Genomic DNA, 12617 nt, shown 5'->3' on the forward strand with positions numbered 1-12617 from the left:
GCCTTCCGAGTAGCTGGGATTACAGGTGTGTACCACTTCGCCTGGCTAATTTTTGTATTTTTGGTAGAGACGGTTTCACCATGTTGGTCAGGTTGGTCTCAAACTTCTGACCTCGTGATCCACCTGTGTTGGCCTCCCAAAGTGCTGGGATTACAGGCGTGAGCCACTGCGCCTGGCCTTTTTTTTTTCTTTAAACTAAGTTATCATTAATGTTAAAATTGAACTGACCATGTATATAACTGCATTTGCTCCTTTCTCACATAACTGTCTAGGGTTCATTCAGCAGATCACAGAAATGAGGTCTGGCATTTAACAAACAGACTAATGATAGAAGAGATATACTGATTTGCGCAAGAATATCAAAACACTATCGTGTGGTTTAGTGTAGCTCGAGTTAGGAATCAGTGCCAACTCTTGCTGCAGTGTCTTCTATACAGTTTTATCTTGGAACTTGGTGATTTGTTTTTTAAGTTGACTTTCTTCACCGAAAAGAGTTGTTTCATGATACTCTTCATGAATTTTTCATGTAGCAGCTTAATCTCTTTCAGTTGCTGTCTTCTAACAATGCTAACTTGTTGCCACCTCTTTTGTTGCTCTTGAAATATTTTGGTTTTTCTTCCACTCCTCAGTCTTCTGCATGTCTATGTTGTATTCTTAAAGCAAAGTCAGCAACTGCATTTCTGCCTTTTGTGTTCTCAAAATACGTTTAGCTCTGTTCTCAGTGTCGATGCAAACTTTTGTATACATTTGAAACCTTTGTGTGTGTGTGTGTGTGTGTGTGTGTGTGTGCAGCAAGACCCTGTTTAATGGCAGCTGCAATTACTTGTAGCTGCTGTACATCAACCCCCTTGTCTTCCTCATCTGTTTCTGCAAAAGGTTTTCTTTCCTCATGCTCATCAGTTTTTGGATCCCTTTCCCCATGCTCCATTTCTTGGGCGGCCATGATCTGATCTTCTAACTGGGCCTGGGCAGCCCTCCTGTTGCTCTTCCTGCCCTTGGTTGCAGTCGCTGGCTGTTCTGGGACACCAGAGGCGACTCCTGAACCCTGAGGGACTCTTGATGGCACTCTTTCACAGGGCCTGCATGATGAGGCACTTTGAGGCTCCTCCGAGGGCCTGGGTCCTCCTTCCCTCAGTTTTTACTTTTCTGGGAAAGACTTTATTTCCCCTTCAATTTTGAAGGATAGCTTTACTTAGTTTAGTATTCTTGGCTGGCAGTTTTGCTTCAGCACTCCAATATATTTTATCATTCTCCCCTGACCTGTAAGGTGGTGTCTTTTTTTTAAAATTTTTTACAGGAAAGTCTCATATGTGACTTGATGCTTTTCCGCTTGCTGTTTTTAGAATTCTGTCTTTGACTTTTGACAGTTTGACTGTAATGTGCCTTGCAGAAGACCTTTTTGATTTGAATTTTTTTGGGGATCACTGAGCATCCTGTATCTGGATGTCTGTATCTCTTGTAAGACTTAAGAAATTTTTGACTATTATTTTGCTAAATAGGTTTTCTATGCCTTTTCTCACCTCTTCTTCTGAAACACTCACAATTTAAATATGTGTTCGCTTGGTGATGTCCCATTTTTTTGGTCTGACTGGATTACTCCAAAAGACCTGTCTTCAAATTCAGAAAATCTTTGTTTTGCTTTCTCTAGTTGTATTTTAAAATTTTATTCATTGAATTTTTCAGTTCCATGATTTGTTTGGTTATTTTTCTATGTCTATCTCTGTTGAATGCCTTATTCAGATCATGAATTGTTTTCCTAATTTATTTGTATTATCTGTGTTCTCTTGTAACTTGCTGAATTTCCCTAAGATCATTATTTTGAATTCTTTTTCAGGCATTTTATTATTTTTATTATTTGAGACAGAGTTTCACTTTTGTTGCCCAGACTGGAGTGCAATGGTGTGATCTTGGCTTACTGCAACCTCCGCCTTCTGGGTTCAAGCAATTGTCCTGCCTCCGCCTCCTTAGTAGCTGAGATTACAGGGATGCACCACCATGCCTAGCTAATTTTGTATTTTTTAATAGAGATGGGGTTTCTCCATGTTGGTCAGGCTGGTCTTGAACTCCTGACCTCAGGTGATCTGCCTGCCTCGGCCTCCCAAAGGGCTGGGATTATAGGCGTGAACCACCATGTTTGGCCTTTTTCATGCATTTTTATGGATTTCCTTTTCTTTTGGATGTGTTACTGGAGAATCATTGTGTTTCTTTGGAGGTATCTCTCTGGAGGTATTGTATCTCTTTGGAGCAAGTTTCCTTGCTTTTTCATGTTTCTTGTGTCCTTAACATTGATATCTATTCATCTAGTGGAATAGTTGCTTCTTTCAATTTTGTGGATTGGCTTTCGTAAGGAAATACTTTTGTGTAGGCATATCTATAGTTTTGGCTGAGTAGGATGTTTTGGCTTTGATTCTGTTGAGCACAACATCAATGATTTCTTCAGCTGTAGTCAGTGTCACTGTGAGTCCTCAGTGGCTTAAGCTGTCTTTGTTAGCTGAGGCTGTTGCGGGGCTTTTCTGGGCACAGGGGTGCCAGAGGGGCCAGTCCCTGGGCCTTTTTGTGACATGTGCAGGCATTAGCTGTGGTGGCTGGTGATGGGCTGAGCATGCAGGTCTTTAGGACCCCAGCTGGTGTAAGCGCTGGTAGTGAATGGTAGTGGGGGGCCCAGGTCGGCTGGTCCTCAAGGCCCAAGGCAAAATTTATGGTGCTGGCAGTAGCAGCAGTGGGCTGGACATTGGACCCTCAGGTGGCAATCACAGCTGTTGGCAGTACCTGTGGCAGGATGAATGGGCTAGTTTCCATTCCCTAGGTGATGCACTTGGGTGGGCACTGGTGGTGGTAGGTGGGGCGGGCCTGTTCAGGCCTTGGGATTATGTGTGTGGGCACCAGTGGTGTTGGATGGGGTGGGCCAGTCCTCAGGCCCCCTGACAGCATGTAGGCACCAGCAGTGGCACGAAGGAAAGATGGCACCTGAGAACACTGGTGGCAGTGGGTAGGGCAGGGCTGTCTTTAGGTTCTTGGATGTTACATATGGACACACTGGTCTTCAGGTCCCCTGAAGGTGCATGCAGGTGTGCTGTTGCCCTGCTGAGAGGGGCAGGGTTCTCTTGGTGTCATTGGTGTTGGGAAGGTGGCTTCCAGATTCTGGGAGCTTCAGCTCCCTTTTTCCTGGGGGCAGCCTCCCTAGTGTGCTACGCTGCCTGTTCCCTGGGATATAAGACGCTATATGGGTGAAAGTACTGGAAACCTGGCTGTATTGCTGGGTGGTTGTGATATTGCAGCTTTCTGGTTGGATGTGGGAGGGTGTTCCTGGGGGCTCAGGGATGTGGACTGCAGGGGCTATTGGACCCCAAGACAGGATATAATCTGGTGGGGGCTAGGCTCTTAAAATGGTGCCACAGCAGCATGTTTCTTGAGATGTGAGTAGGATCCAGTGGAATTCCCTTTCTGGAACAACACATTTGCATGGAGTCCAGGCAGCTCTGTATACTGGGCTTAGGGCCTGTGAAGGCTGATGGCATCCTCTGTGGGTGCCAGCATCTGTCCTGGGAATGTGGACCACTGGGGTTCTTTCACTTTTCTTTTCCTTGAAATGAGATGTCCTTCCTGCCTCTGAGCCAATCCAAGACACACTAGCTGCTTTGTTTACTGCTCCTTTTGCGCCTCAGAGGTTCCCTGTCACTTCCCTGCTGAATTAAAGTGTTCTGTCTTTGGTGCTCTACCTGACTCGTGGTTATCTCCTTGCTTTTTTGGTCCTTTGTTGTGGAGAAGTTGAGAGCCAGGCTCACGGTTTTTTGATTACCATAGTTTTGTAGTACTTTCTGAAATTCAGAAGTGTGAGACGTCAACTTTTTCTTTTTTAATATTATTTTGGCTGTTCAGGGTCCCATGTGATTTCATATACTTTAGATGGATTTTGATATTTTTGGGATTCTGCCATTAGGAATCTGATAGATAATGCATTGAATCTGTAGAGTGCTTTGGGTAGTATTGACATCTTACCACTATTAAGGCTTCCAGTACATGAATACAGGACTCACTGTGGTTTTGATATGCATTTTCCTGATGACTAATGACCTTGTACCTATTCATATGCTTATTGGCTATTTGTATATCTTCCTGGGAAAAATGTCTATTCAGATTTTTTGTCAGTTTTTAAATTTGCCCATTTACAAATCAGGTTATTTTGTTGTTGTCGAGTTGTAGGAGTTCTTTATGTATTCCTTATACTAGTTCCTTATCAGATATGTGATTTGCAGCTATTTTCTTCCAGGTGGGTTGTCCTCACTTTCTTTGTAGTGTCTTTTGATACACAAAGTTTTAATTTTTTATGAAGTCAAATGTATCTGCATTTTTCTTTGGTTGCTCATGCTTTTGGTGTTGCATCTAAGAATCCATTGCCAAATCCAGGGTCATGAAGATTTACTCTGATGTTTTCTTCTAAGAATTTTATAGTTTTTGCTATTACATTAAGGTCTTTGAGCCATTAAGGTCTTTGATTTAATTTTTGTATATGATTTAAAGTCATTGTCAAACATCGTTCTTTTGCATTTGGCTGTCCAAGTATCCCAGCATTATTTGTTGAAATGCCTATACTTCTTTATATTCCTTTGACTCCTTTACCTTTGCTATTACTACTGCCCTGAAACTGCTGTCACTGGGTTCCTAAGGACTGGGTAGCTTATTTAAGTGGATAATATTTTTATTTTTTATTTTTTTTTTTTTTTTTTTTTTTGTGAGACAGAGTGTCTGTTGCCCAGGCTGGAGTGCAGTGGCGTGATCTAGGCTCACTGTGACCTCCTCCTTCTAGGTTCAAGCCATTCTCCTATCTCAGCCTCTAGAGTAGCTGGGATTACAGGTGCACACCACTCACCACTACATCCAGCTAATTTTCGTATTTTTAGTAGAGATGGGGTTTCACCATGTTGGTCAGGCTGGTTTCGAACTCCTGACCTTGTGATCCGCTTGCCTCAGCCTCCCAAAGTGCTGGGATTACGTGGGTGAGTCACTGTGCCCGGCTTTGAGTGGATAATCTTTTGTTGTTTTCTCCTTGTAATATACAAGCCTTGGCTTCTGTGACATAATACTCTCCTAGTTTTCCTGTCACTCTGGCTTCTCAGTCTCTGTCCATCCCTGGTGCTGCTGAAGGTTCTGTTGTTAGCCTTAAACACATTACCTGGGTGATCTCATTCTCTGCCATGACTTCACTTGCCATATATGTGCGGATTTTTCCCAAATTCTTATTTCTCCAGACCTTTACATCTATTTTATTTGCAGGTTCATACAGTGATCATATAGAATTCCTGTAATTCAACGCAAAATCCAAACAGCCCAATTAACAAATGGAGAAGATATTTAAATGAACATTTTTCTAAAGAACATCTCAAGCTCAAGATTTCCCAGATAATCTGCTTTTTATGTTTCCTTCAGAATCTGCTTTGTGTTTCCTCATCTATAGGTGGCATAGCATGCATCTGATTTCCCAAGCCAGAAACCTCAGAGTCATTCTTTGCTCCAGGAAGAAATATAATTGAGTTTTAAAAAACTCCACTTATTGACTCATTGTATAATAAAATGCAACAGTTTTAAGTGTTCAAGGAGTTTTGATACATTTATGTACTTGTGTCACTATCCCCATAGGTGAAGAGACAAAACAGTTCTATCACACTGGCAAATTCCTCGGTTTCCCATCCCAATCAATCCTTTCCCCTCTGCTGGCTCCAGGCAATGACTCTCTCCTTTCTTTTTAGAAAAATTAGAATTTCTTTTCTAGAGTTCCAGTAATGGAATCATACAGTATCTAAGTCTGTTTGTGGTGCTGTAACAAAATACCTGAGACTGGGTATTATACATTATAGGAATTTATTTCTCACAGTTCTGGATGCTGAAAACGTCATGATCTAGGCGCTAGCAGGTTTGGTGTCTGAGGGCCCAGTTTCTTCTTTGATGATAGTGCCTTGAACACTGTGTCCTCACATGGTAGATGGGGCAGATGGGCAAAAAATAAAAAATAAAAAAAGGTGGGGGCAAATGCTGTGTGCAGCCGCTCTCAAAGGGCTTAAGCTCATTTACCATGGAAGAGCTCTCATGACCTGATTATACCTCCAAAGACCCACTTCTTATTACTATTGCATTGGAGATTAAGTTTCAACATGAATTTTGGAGGGATTTAAACCATAGCATATAGTGTAGTATATATATTTTGTGTCTGTCTGCTTTTGTTCAGTGTAATGTTTTTGAGGTTCATCTATGTTGTTGCATGTATCAGTAGGTTATATCTATTGGTGCACAGTTATTCCATGGTATGGCTGTACCACACTCTTCATTTACCTGCTGATGGATATTGCATTGTTTCCAGGTTGAGGTTATTATGAATAAAACTGCTGTTAACCTTAAAATACAAGTCTTTGTGTAACAATTGTTTTCATTTGTTTTGAGCAAATACCTGATTGGTCAGATGGTCATATGTCAGTATATGTTTAATTTCATAGATTTGCAACTGTTTTCCAAAGTAGTTGTACCATTTTATTTTCCCCTAGCAGTATACGAGTTCCATTTGATCCACATCTTTGCTAACACTTGTTATTTATGTTAGCCTATTTAATTTTAGCTGTTTTAGTGGGTGTGATTAGTTTTCAGTGTAGATGGTTTTATTTTTATTTTTTTGAGGGCCTTGCTCTGTTGCCCAGGCTGGAGTGCAGTGGCACAATCATGGCTTACTGCAGCCTCAGCCTCCTTAAGGCTCCAGCAATTCTCTCACCTCAGCCTCCCAAGAAGCTGATGCATGCCACTATGCTCAGCTAATTTTTGTATTTTTTGTAGAGATGGCGTCTTACTGTGTTACCTAGGCTGGTCTTGAACTCCTGGGCTCGAGAAATCCTTCTGCCTTGGCCTCCTGAAATGCCGGAATTCAGTGTAGTTTTAAGTTGTATTTTCCTAATATCAGATGATGCTAGGTACCTTTTCATGTTTATTGGCAGTTCATATATTTTTTGATACATGAATCTTTTGCCCATTTTAAAATAAATTCATTTGCTTTATTATTGGATTGTAAGAGTTCGCTATAAATTCTGGGATTAAGACTTTTTTTCAGGTATATGTTTTACATATATTTTCTCATTGTGACTTGGCTTTCCATTTTCTTAGCAATGTCTTTCATGACAGCTTTTCTTTTTTAATGGTTTATGTGCTATTTAAGAAATCTTTGCCTAATCCAAGGTTATGGAGATTTTCTCCTGTATTTTCTTCCAGAAGTTTCATAGTTTTAGCTTTTTTGTTGTGATCAGTAATCTATTTTTAGTTCAGTTTTGTATGTGGTGTGAGGTTAGAATCAAGGTTCTTTCCATGTGGATATCCAGTTGTTGCAGCATTATTTATTGACAAGTTTATCCTTTCCTTTATTAAATTCCTTTGGCAGCTTGGCGAAAAAGCCAATGTGTGTGTTTATTTCTAGGCTCTCTATCCTGTCCCTTTTTAGTCAATCTTAACATCAGGTTAACAAAGACCTGCAACTTTGTTATTTTTCAAAATTGTTTTGGCCATTCTAGGTCCTTTGCATTTCCACATAAAGTTTTAGAATCAGCTTGTCAGTTTTAACAAAAACAACAACAACAACAACAACAAAAACTCCTTGAATTTTGACTGGGATTGCACTGAAGTTAAAGATCAATTTAGAGAGAACTGGCATCCTAACAGTAATGATTCTTCCAATCTACGAACACAGTATATCTCTCCAACTTTTTAGGTATTCTTTAATTTCATTCAAATGTTTTGTAGTTTTCTGTGTTCTCATCTTGTACCTGTTTTGTTAAATTTTAAAAATTCCCACTTTGGAAGGCTGAGGTGGGCAGATCACCTGAGGTCAGGAGTTTGAGACTAGCCTGGCCAAAATGGTGAAAACCCGTCTCTACTAAAATACAAAAAAATTAGCTGGGTGTAGTGGCGCATGCCTGTAGTCCCAGCTCCTCAAGAGTCTGAGGCAGGAGAATTGCTTGAACCCAGGAGGGGGAGGTTATAGTGAGCCAAGATGGTCCCATTGCACTCCAACCTCGGTGACAAGAGCAAAACTCTGTCTAAAAAAAAAAAAAAAATTCCATTTTATAAGAAAAAAAATTCTGTAAATTCCAGTTTTTTCAGTGTCAACATCCAGTTACATCCAGAAAATAAAAATAAAATTGATTTTTGTATGTTGACTTTGAATTCTGTGACCTTCACAAACTTATTAGTTTCCAGTAGCTTTTTGAGGGGTAGATTCCTTAAGATTTTCCTCATGTACAATCAGGCTGTCTTTGAATGGAGCCAGTTTGTATGCTTTTTATTACTTTGCCTTATTGCATATCCTTGCATTGTTCTTGATCCACCGAGGGAAGCATTCAGTCTTTGTAAATGTCATGTTAGCTGTTTTTTGGAGATGCCTTTATCATACTGAGAAAGTTCTCTCTTTTTCTTTCCTTCTTTTTTTGAGATGGAGTTTCACTCTTGTTGCCCAGGTTGGAGTGCAATGGTGCGATGTCAGCTCACCACAGCTTATGCCTCTCAGGTTTAAGCGAGTCTCTTGCCTCAGCCTCCCGCGTAGTGGGATTACGCATGCGCCACCAAGCCTGGCTAATTTTTGTATTTTTAGTAGAGACGGGCTTTCTCCATGTTGGTCTGGCTGGTCTCGAACTCCCGACCTCGGGTGATGCACCCACCTCAGCCTCCCAAATGCTAGGATTACAGGCGTGAGCTACTGTGCCTGGCCGGAAGTTCCCTCTTTTTCTAGTTGCTGAGAATTGAACAGGTGTTGAATCTATTGGTCACATGGAGCCATATGTCTTGCTCTGGTCAGATAAATGTGGAAGAAATCATAGACATCTCTTCTAGGCAGGTGCTTGAAGAGCCAGTGTAGGATTTGCTACCTTGTCCTCCTACTGCCGCTTCTGCTGTGAGCATTAGTGTGAACAGGAAAGGGATTTTTGTCGGGGTAAGCCATGAGGTTTTGGAGCTGTTGTTGATGTATTATAGTCTAATGAGAAGGTTCTTGCCCGCAGGACAAACTCTTTGCGTTCATGGAACGTACATTCTAGTACAAGTGGGGCAGGAAAATACACATAATGACAGAGATTAGTGTAATGAAGAAAAGCAGGATCGGGGCTCCAGCACGATTTAGCTTTAGATGGGGTTTTGTGGAAGACCCCCTTAAATGAGGCAGCAGTCGACCTAAGGCCTGAATGAAGTGAGGGAGGAGCCATGAGATGTCTGGGTGGGGAAGGGTCTTTCAGGTACAGGAACAGCTATGCTATGCACAGCCCTAAGACAGGAACTACAGACTCTCCTGAACATGGAGGGTGTGACAAAGCTGGCCTCCAAGCGAAAAGAGAAGGGCACATTCACTCAGTGACTCCTGTGGCTTACGCCAGGCTGGGCCAGAGAGAGGTGCTGCTGTATGTTAGGCAGAAGAAGACTAATTGGCCGTGGCCTTGCCAGATCTCTCTGATGCCAGCGTCCTTCAGCTCCTCGATTTTGAACAATGGGGCAGGGGGCAAAGACGAAAGGGAGTACCTAGACTTCCTGACATTCTGGCATAGGGGCTTTGAGAAAAATCATTTGACTGAACTTGAGTTTGTGAGATAGCCCATGACCATTACTTCCAGAGTTATTCCCACCTTCGAACTCACCACCAGCTTCTACCGTACTTAGGAAGAAGCCTGTACTCAACTCTGCTGTCTAGTTCACCTCCTGACTCCCCTCTCCCATCACAGAACCCTGCTCTATTTGCCCCAGATTTCTTTCAGTTCCTTCATTAAGTAACACGTTCTCTGGGCTGTTGGAAAGGCTGTTCCTTCTTCTGGGAACACTCTTCCTGCTTCCTCCTGGCTAACTTAAATGACAGTCCCCCTGTAAGCCTTCCCAGACAAGCCTGGGTTCTTCTGTCAAATGCCACCTTAGCATCTTGTCCTTCTCCTAACAGCACTAATCACACTGTCTTGTAGCTTTAAAAAATTATCAAATAATTCAGACACCCAAAAAAGTATAAAATATAACACAGGATGCACCCTATCACCCACTTAAGCAATGAAATATTGCCAGTGAAGCCCTTAAGATTCTCCTCCCTTCCAGCTCTCAATCCTTATAATTTAATGCTTATCTTTCTGAGACAGCCAGGTGGGAAAGGGTCCCCAGAGAAACTCCCAACTGGCCTGCACACTGATGTGCTTTGCCTGTCTGTGTGGTTCCTAGGGAACTTCACTGCAGGCCTCCATGTTGTTTTACAACCTGGGTCTTGGCCTCGAGTACCCTCGTATGGCTTTGTTTAGCAATTCTGCCTTAGGGAATGAGTTCCTTTCTAGTTTGATATCTGCATATTTTCCTAGCCCTGTCTCTTAAAGGGTCTGTCCCAGCGACTGGTTTTCTTCTGCCTGCCTGTGTAACTATATATGTGTTATGTATGATGTCTGTAAAAAGAGCTCTAATTAATTTGGCCTAGAAAAAGACAAGTGCTTAGATCAAATATTTTTTAAAAGAGAAAATAAAAGTAGCGGTATCTTTCAGTTCATGTGACTTTAATCTTTGAGAAATAAAAACAGCTTTAAAAATTATTGGTAAAAAGCAGATGCCATCAAAATGTAAATAGGCGGACTAAATTGTGCAGGTCAGATGCAAGGTTTGCCAAGTGTTTTAAGGTTATAAACTGCTTTTTGGTTTTGAGAACTATTTGATTTTCTGGTTTCACAACTGTTAAGGCCTGGGAACATATAGAACTAGCCACACTCCTAATTGTGCTAGGAGTCAAATCTTGGCTGCACCTAGCACACAAAACAACTTACCAGGTATTACATTAAAGTTAAAAATTGGTAGGAGTTAACTATTATAACATGTAGTTGAGACCGCTGGAAATAGATTTACATGCAAGGTGTGCAAGAACAGTAAAATGTTTTTTGTTTTGTTTTTTAGGGACAGAGTCTTGCTCTGTTGCCCAGGCTGAAGTGCAGTGGTGCAATCCCAGCTCACTGAAACCTCTGCTTCCTGGGTTTAAGCGATTCTCCTGCCTCAGCCTCCTGAGTAGTTGGGATTGCAGGGAGTGTCACCACGCCTGTCTAATTTTTGTATTTTTAGTAGAGATGGGGTTTTTCCATGTTGGCTAGGCTGGTCAAACTCCTGACCTTGTGATCCACCCACTGCAGCCTCCCAAAGTGTTGGGATGACAGGTGTGAGCCATGGCGCTTGGCCAAATGTTTTTTTGTAAAAGGTTATAAAAAGGCATGAAATGTAAATTTTTGCCTAGGGCTAAAGGAATTTTTTAAAAAATTATTTTAAATAATTTGTTTTCTGAGACAGCGTCTCACTCTGTCGCCCAGGCTGGAGTGCAGTGGCTCAATCTCAGCTCACTGCAACCTCCACCTCCTGGGTTCAAGTGATTCTCCTGCCTCAGCCTCTCAAGTAACTGGGATTGTAGATGTGCACTACCACGCCCAGCTAATTTTTATATTTTTAGTAGAGAAAGTGTTTCGCCATGTTGGCCAGGCTGGTCTCATTCTCCTGACCTCAGGTGATCCGCCTCCTCGTCCTCCCAAAATGCTGGGATTACAGGCATGAGCCACTGTACCCTGCCAAAGATTGTTTTAAATTAGATGGGATGAAGTTGAAGGTTCAAACAAGTGGTGGAAGCATTGTGAAAATTAATCTTGCAAAGGGATTCTCTATGTGAACATATTGACTAAATTCAAAAGGGTATTATATGGTTTTTCTGTAAATTAAGCATTGAAATAAAAGCAAAGCAAAGTATTCTTAAAGCACTAATCTGCTCTGGCAAAATCTGTAGAGGGTTATAAAAGGTTTTTGCATCTTTAAAATTTCTGAGTCATCATTTTGGCAAAATAAATAATTTATGGTAATCTGGAATTCTATTTCATTACATCAAGTGTTTTAAACTTCAAATATATTTAACAGCTTTCCTAAAATCAAACTTCAGTTTCAAAATTGTCTTTCCTGAAGTCTGGCTTTTTGGATGGTTCAGAGGGTACCTGAAACATCCTGAAAAATAGGGGAACAAGGTCATTTGACATGTTTAGGTACATGGGATTGCCAAAATGATGTTCAGTTTTCTTTAGGTTATATTTTTGTGAATAATGCTAATATATGTTCCAAAATTGTATGGGATTTAATAAATCGTAATGTCCAAGTATATGCTATCAATCATAATTAAGGTTGTTATGTTAAGTTATTGTAAACGATGGAGATAACCAAACTTCTTTGTTAATCGTGTTTTTAACGGCAACTACCCTGGACATTTTGCTATTCACAGACAATTGTTGTGTTGTTTGAATCCTTTTCAAAAGATGGTTTATAATAAGCCATAGGACTTTGATAGGTACTCTCAAATGCAGGTTTCTGATAACTTTGGAGATTGGAACATTGGCATAAAGGAAAATGTATAGGACTCATAAAGAGATGAAGTGTTCACAAATATCAAGCAAAACAAGAACTAAACGGACTGAACTCAGAAAGCTGAAGCAACCTTTTTAACTTGCTGGGAATGTTGCCAATCTTTGTTTTGTTTTTCAGAGTCAAGGAAACATTTTAAACTATTTATGGTCTTTAATAATAGAGAAAGATATACTTGTGTGAACAAAATTTGGAGC

At 41.0% G+C, this 12617-nt stretch overlaps 1 protein-coding gene across 4 annotated transcripts in view; it reads left to right on the top strand.

Moving 5' to 3' along the window:
* Positions 1-12617, top strand: part of POMK (protein O-mannose kinase) — a 68224-nt gene that overhangs the window by 36573 nt on the left and 19034 nt on the right. The window contains exon 6 of one of the 4 annotated variants that reach the window (XM_037744772.1): positions 10930-10955. The exons of 2 other annotated variants lie outside the window; for them this stretch is intronic. The gene's annotated coding sequence lies outside the window, so the exon portion shown is untranslated. Of the gene's footprint in view, positions 1-5455; positions 6401-10929; positions 10956-12617 lie in introns of those variants that run through there. One more of the 4 variants, XM_017545978.2, reaches the window with a different exon arrangement.

The sequence above is a fragment of the Cebus imitator genome, unplaced genomic scaffold (assembly GCF_001604975.1).
Source record: "Cebus imitator isolate Cc_AM_T3 unplaced genomic scaffold, Cebus_imitator-1.0 Scaffold183, whole genome shotgun sequence".
NCBI lineage: Eukaryota > Metazoa > Chordata > Mammalia > Primates > Cebidae > Cebus > Cebus imitator.